At 38.7% G+C, this 7525-nt stretch overlaps 1 long non-coding RNA gene across 1 annotated transcript; it reads left to right on the top strand.

The window, feature by feature from the left end:
* Positions 1 to 6670: 6670 nt before the first annotated feature.
* Positions 6671 to 7169, top strand: LOC136249244 (uncharacterized). The gene is made up of 3 exons (XR_010698130.1): positions 6671 to 6890; positions 6932 to 7024; positions 7076 to 7169. It is a non-coding gene; the product is annotated as an uncharacterized lncRNA (long non-coding RNA).
* The last annotated feature ends 356 nt before the right edge of the window (positions 7170 to 7525 follow it).

Raw genomic sequence — 7525 nt, 5'->3', positions numbered from 1 at the left:
AGATTACCTCTGCGCTTGTTGCTTTGATTGTTCAGCAGGAGCTAACATTTAGCATTGACACCTTGGAGGCCCAACGCTCGGCTAAGTGTGAAGTTGTGCGAATGAAGCATCGAGCGCATGATGAGGTCGCTGCCACTTTGTGTCAATCATTACCAGTTGGTCTGCAGAGGATTGTGGCACTGTCTAGCGAGAAAGGGGCCTCCTCTTGGCTTTCCGCTTTGCCTGTAGAGGAGCATGGTTTTGCTCTGCATAAGGGTGCCTTCCGTGATGCTCTCTGCTTACGCTATGGGTGGCTCCCATCTGGATTGCCAACCCAGTGTGTTTGTGGTCAAGGATTCTCTGTGGACCACTCCATGAACTGCCCTACAGGTGGCTACCCCACCCTTCGGCACAACGAACTTAGGGATTTTACTGCTGCCATCCTGTCAGAAGTCTGTACTGATGTGTGTGTTGAGCCCCCTTTACAGTCTCTCTCTGGTGAAACACTCACATACGCCGCTACTGCAAATCGTGAGGATGGAGCACGATTGGATGTTTCAGCTGTTGGGTTCTGGGATGGTCACCACCAACGGGCTTTCTTTTATGTTAAGGTGTTTAATCCAACTGCTTCGTCATACCGTGCTACACCAGTGGCTTCATTGTATCGGAGATTTGAAAAGGAGAAACGTAGGAAATATGAGCAGAGGATTAGGGAGGTTGAGATGGGTTCATTTACCCCATTAGTCTTTTCAACGTTTGGTGGAATCAGTGGATGTACCAGCATCTTTTACAAACGTCTAGCCTACTTACTGTCCCTGAAGAGAGAAGTTCCCTACAGCAGCGCGATGTCTTGGCTACGTTGTCGCATCAGCTTCTCGTTGCTCCGCTCAGCGATTGCGTACCTTAGGGGGGCGCGCTCCCACAGTGGTTGTCCCATCAGCCATAGGGAACTTGACCTTGTACTATCAGAGGGTCGGGTGCCTTCCCCCTAATTATTTAAATTGCTCCCTTTAATCTCAGTCCAATTTTTGTCTAGCACTTCAACATGTAGTGCTAGGGGTGGTGGCAAGGGGTGCTGGTTACCCCGGGAAAAAAAAAAATCTTTGTTCCAGCCCAATATTTGTTTCTGAAATCTGGCCTTTTAAAAAAAATTTGATGCCAACATTTTTCCCATGTATTTCTGAAATTTCACATTCTCCAAAAAGGATGCGGGCGGTGGACCAGAAACATAATTACCAATTGGAGTGGCCTAAAATAGCTGGCAATAAGCTTCACAAAAAAAGGCAAGGCGTCTTTATTATATTGCCACTACTATGAATTATTTTGTGGGCCAAACGGAATCACGAATTGTCCCGCCCACGCACGATGTATGCATCCAGCAGTGGCGTAAAGATGCTATAGTGACGGTCTGGGATGTATTTTTCTTTATGAAATGCCTAGTCCTACGTTTGTTTGTTTGTTTGTTTATTTATCTGTAATTTTATTATGCTTATTCTAATTATTTAGTACAATGTTGTAATTCTAACTGATAAAGTGCGAGAGGTGAGGATGGTGACCTCTCAATGCCCCTTCAAAATTGGTGACCCATGCAAATATATATGGTGAGTGTGTAAATTACAAGTATGTATGTCAGAGTTCATGTAGCTAATTCACATACGACATGACTACCTTCAGAGTATAAAACATTGCTAGTTTAACTTGCACTTCACACGGATATGATTTTTGTTATTAAAGAAGTTGTCAGGGATGCAGACACAGGGGTGTAGAAACAAAATTGCTCTGTACAAAATAGCCCTGTATACACATACTTGAAATAAGGTGTTAATAGAATTGAATTGTGTGCTGATTTAAATGCAGTAACTGTGTGTGTGTGTGTGTGTGTGAGTGAGTGAGTGAGTGATTGATTGATTGATTGATTGATTGATTGATTGATTGATTGATTGATTGATTGATTGATTGATTGATTGATTGATTGATTGATTGATTGAGTGAGTGAGTGAGTGAGTGAGAGGGAGGGAGTTAGGTGAGTGCTTGCTTGCTTGCTAACTTCTTCATACTGTTGTTTGTACGTGTGACCAGTGCCTGCATTCATACATTCATCTGTTATTAATATCTGCCATAAAATAATGTCATTTATTCCCCAATAGGTTCCTGAAGACTACTGACTTGCAGCTAAACTGACAGGCATTTGATTGATTATAACTAATTACTTATTAATTTTAATTATATGTGATCACGTGATCCCAATATAATAATATGCGTATAGTCCTGTCTAAATGGGTTTGCTGCAAAGGAGAGACGCTAAACTGCTGGAATCAAGTTTTCTGTATTGTGCAGCCATGACCGAGCGCCGCTAGAAATATTAAAAGCTAGACGGTGTGGAGAGAGAGTAATAACTGAAAACCAGGATCTATCCTTCGTTAACAGAGATGAGATTACGTGCAAACGAAGATGATAAGGAGCTAAGTCTCTTGGATACAGACCCACGTAAGTTCGTGTTGTGCGTAGTGTATTGTGTTTAAAACCTATACATTTCCTAAAGATTTATAAAATTTAGTTGCCAGCCTTAGACCACCTTCAGTCCGACCATTTTGGCATTTAAGGTACTGCATGTAATTTTATGGTACAGGTATTACTTTCGATGCAGAGCCGAGTTAATGTTTAACCTGTAGCTGTAGAATCCCATTCAGCACTGTATATTGTTTTCGCTTCTCAAATATCAGGCCTACGACCCCTGATTTCTTATAATGGTGTTTCATCTCCACATAACAGTAGAAATATTTGCTCCTTATTGTTTTACAACAATTGGACATTACATACTACTCCAATCTAGAGCTGTACTGATAATCGGATCAGCCAAAATATTGGCCACCGATATGGCATTTTTTACCGACAATATCAGTTGGCATCGGTACAGAGCAGTACGAGGACCGATATCGCTACCGATATTTATACAGCAATAGTTTGTGCATAAACAGATTATAATATTGGTTTTTTCTACGTTATCCATGTGGCTGTTCAGTGGCAGTGGCTTATTCTTCACTCTACAGCAAGCGCTACGCTACGCCGGAGAAGCTGCCATACAAATACACGTGATTCTAGTGTTTGTTGCTGGAAAGCTTATCAGTCTTAAATAAATGAAGCAGTTATATATAGTACCTTTGTAATAAAAAAGAACGGTCACAGGATAACCAAGAAAACCTACTGTACCAGCCTTCACACAAACCAATAAAATGCAGAGTAATGCAGAAATATCCGTTTAAGGCTCCATGGGAGTTTGCATAAAAATGTTTGTGGGTGCCTAATTGTCTGGATTGCACAATAGAAACCCAAGACACTATTATCACAGGCATAGAGTGAGCAATGAATATATCCACATGTTGTTGTAGAGTAGATAACTGTACACTTTTGCATTGATTAACTATGACTTTTGCTTGTGATGCAAATATTGGATCGACTATCGGTTATCGGCTTCTTTTGGTGGTATCCATATCGGATATCGGTACATGCCAAAAACCCATATCGGTACAGCTCTACTCCAATCCAGCTTGTTTCGGTACTTTTTATCATGGTAGCTACTACCAAGAGTCCATTTATACTTAACGGGTTCATTTTTGATAAGGCATATTGAAGTAAGACACTCTCTCTTATTATGGACTCTTGCTACTACATTGTCCCTACTCTAGTTTAAAATCCTAATTTTTCTTATACTTGTTTGTGAACTTTTTCTGCAAGTTCTTGACCACCAAACACACTGTATAATAATCTAATTGGATTTCTGAAAATAAACCTTTAACACCAATCCATATAGGAGCTGTATATATAGTCCTAAAATCTTTCACCCATTTAGCAACGTTATTGACAAACTTTGAAGTCAATAGTTTCCTTTAATCTGTCTGAAGCTATGAATTGTTAAAGTTGGCAAATTGGATGTGTGCATGAAAAGACTGCTTTTCACAAAACCGGTCACAATATTATGCAATTATAGTTAATGACAGCACTATTAATAATTATATGGGTATATGCAAGTAGTCAGCAAATCTTTGCCGATTAGCTAAAACTATATAACACACCACAATTATTGCTACACTGTATTCATTAGAAGTTCATCAAGCCGGCATGCAAAATTTAATTTAAATATTATGGAACCCATGGACCCCAACACACTGCCCTTGCTTGCAGCATCAGATTATACTTTAGTTTAATACACATTCTTTGTATGGCTTTGTTTACTTAACTAAATGTGCATGATAACTTTTTAGCTTCACCATCTCATTATTCAGTCATGGACTTTTGTTTATACAGACAGCATGTGACTTAAGATATTTTTTTTACTATATCAAACAAAGTCATGATGATGATTTTACAATAAGTGCACTTTTGTTAATCACTATACAGCTAGCTTTGTTGTGATAATTTCATAAGCACACATTTTCATATGGCAAAGCATATAATACCAGAAAAATTCTTTCTAAGAGTCATACAAATCCAGATTTTCTTGCACAGTTAGCACACCTGCAAAATTTCGTAGTAATGCTTGTTTAAAATTGAAGGAGTCAGTGGTGTGCGCATGCATATCAGATGCAATTAAGTTGCCATCTTTGTCGCTATTGTTGTATCAGAGGTTGTAAGTGTGAGTGATAATGACGGTGTATCTTGCGGAGAGAGTGTGCGCGATCGGCGCCATCGTCCAATGAGTCATGCTCTCATGGTGATAGTTATGGACCACAACTGTACATCCATGCTGGCTGTAGTGGTGAAGTGGCGTGGTGGACAATTCCTACGATGGCAGTGATTAAAAACATCTCTAGATGAGTACTAAAATGATAGCTTGCACGATAGGTTTAGCCATATTAAATTGTTTATTGTGTATTGTATGACAATACCAGGCCTAGCTGCAAATGATTCGAATTTGGTGTTGCTGTGTACGTATTACATGTTTTATAACCTGTTATCTCAGCTTATGGCAGACGACAAGTGGACACGGTTCATCAGCCATCAACAGTAAGAGTACAGGGGCGGATCTAGGGGGGGGGGGATTTGGGGGCTGAAGCCCCCCCCCCCCCCCCCCCTTCATATTTAGGCTTTATTTGATCAATATGCTGAGTATTATAATGAAATTTTGTCTTAGCATAATTATATGATCACTAATAATACAAATACTCATAAAACCACCTTATAAACATCTTTCCAAGGTATTATCAGTGGATTTATGCTAAAGTTTATGCAACAAGGACTCGGATCAGCATTGGAGGTGTACAAGATCGAGATACTCTAATAGAGCAGTCAGCTAACTACTCTAATAGAGCATTCACTGGAAACATGTAGTTAGTTCTGTTATGGAATTTTTCCAAATCTACCTGCACCTATGCATACAATGGAGTGCATTGGTCTGTGTAAAGGGCTTCATTCATCTACTTGTGCAATTTACATGTATAACAATACTTAATTCAGGTACACAATTTCCATTGAAAATGCTCTCAGATTCAATCTTGTATTGTTCAAATTTCAAAATTTTCCACTTTCAACATTATTATTCTAACATGCACCTATTAAGTGTTGTGCAATTGTGAGAGGGGTGCATCATGTACTTGGTTGTCTGTAACCTACCCAAACTTTTCCATTAGCAAAATGCTTCAGAGAGCCATATCTACAATCTAAAGGCAGTATATAAAATATCTACAGGCAGAAAATATTATGAATTTTATGTGTAAATGTCTCCAAATTGCAGTATTTTAGCATCTATTTTTCAAAATTTTTCCTGGGGTGGCATGCCCCCAGACCCCCCTAGTTCCAGCATGCTTTGCATGCTGGGTAGTGTGCTTCACACATCTCTACCCAAGAGATTAGTACCTTGAGTTAGCCCCCCACCCTTTTATAAATCCTAGATCCGCCCCTGGAGTATGCATGGTCTTCTCTTATGATTTTGTATATTATCTCTTCAGATGTACAGTTTCTTTTTGGACCTCTTAGTTCTCCAGGTTGTCAGTGTATGACATCTGCAGTGTTAATTTCCTTCAATGGCAGCTGCTTCTTTTAAAGAATCTGGTAGCAACCATATGTGGACAGTTTTGTTCTTTTTTCATGGAGTTGTTCGACCTCATCTTCTAATTACTTACAGCTGTAAGTGCATTAAGCCTGATTGTGTTTTTATTCATTTTCTTTTCAGGAATTACAGACTTAGTCTCAGTTCTAGGAGATTCTTCTTATTGCTAACATCTGTGAGTGAATGCACTGAAAGTGTCCAGTATACAATTTATATTTACCTTCGTTTAGGTTTGTGGAAACTGGTCTCATTTCTTCTGGGAACCGGTCTTATTTCTTCGTGTTTTCCACTACTTTTTGTCAACAGCTGACAGCTGCTACCTCATGTACGTCTAATGAGTTGAGTGCTTTCAAGAACCTGTTCCATGTTGTTTGTCCTTATTTCACTGACCATGCTTGTTGCTAACAAAAGTAAGTTCACTGAGAGTATGCAAATTATATTATTTAGTCTTGTTTCAATTGTACGTAGTGATTAGACCTGGTTATTGGTGTATCAGATGCTTCTTGTGAGCTCACGTAACAGACATAACAATGGCTATGTGGTAGGAGTATTTTTGTGAGTTTTGGGTATGGGTGAATATCAGATGAAGATTTTTGAACGGTATAATATCTCAGCCAAGAGTGAATATTTCAAACTCTAACTAGCACGGTATGCCTATACATTAGCCAAAGAATAGGGATTTAACATAAATCAATGCCTGAATGTACTTATGTTAACACTTAATAACCATACCTGCTAGTTACAGCTTGATATCATTGTTCTTGGCTGAGATATGACCATTCAAAAATCTTCGTCTGATATTAGCCCAACAAAGTCAAATACTAAGTGGCCGTTTTATGTCTGGTTAGACTCACTGATAACAACTGTAAGTACACCAAGTAATCCAGAATATTTGCCTCCATTTAGGGTTGTGAGACCTGGTCTTATCAGACTTGTCTTAGTTCTACATGGATTGTCAGTCTCAGACTTGGTCTCAGTTTTAAAAGATTGTTACAAACTGTAAGTATAATGATTGTTCAGTATACGCATTATATTTACCGTCTTTAATAGAGTTGTGGGACCTAGCCGCCATTCTACATGGTAATACTAGGTTTCCAGACAAGGTCTCAGTTTTATGAGATTCTTATTGTTACAAACTAACTGTAAGTCCAACGATTGTCCAGAATACACATTATATTTACCATCTTTGTATTAGAGCTGTGGGACTGACAACTAACAGATTGTCACAGAGTTCTACATGGTGATAATACAGGTAATTTGTAATGGAACTTGTGAATTGTATTTACTGTCTTACCTGCTGTAGTTGGATAAATACTGATAAATGACGAAATTTATTTGCTACTGTCATGGCCAGCCAAGGAGACATTGATTTACTAGCTGTACCTATTGTGGTTTTAACGTATTTACATAATTAAATTCATTACAGATATAATTATAGAAATTATTTAATTAAGGTAGCCACAGATTTAAAAAGTATGGTAGTATAGTCGCCAATATATG

The sequence above is a fragment of the Dysidea avara genome, chromosome 1 (assembly GCF_963678975.1).
Source record: "Dysidea avara chromosome 1, odDysAvar1.4, whole genome shotgun sequence".
Classification (NCBI taxonomy): Eukaryota; Metazoa; Porifera; class Demospongiae; order Dictyoceratida; family Dysideidae; genus Dysidea; species Dysidea avara.
This window is presented reverse-complemented; position numbering and strand designations above follow the sequence as displayed.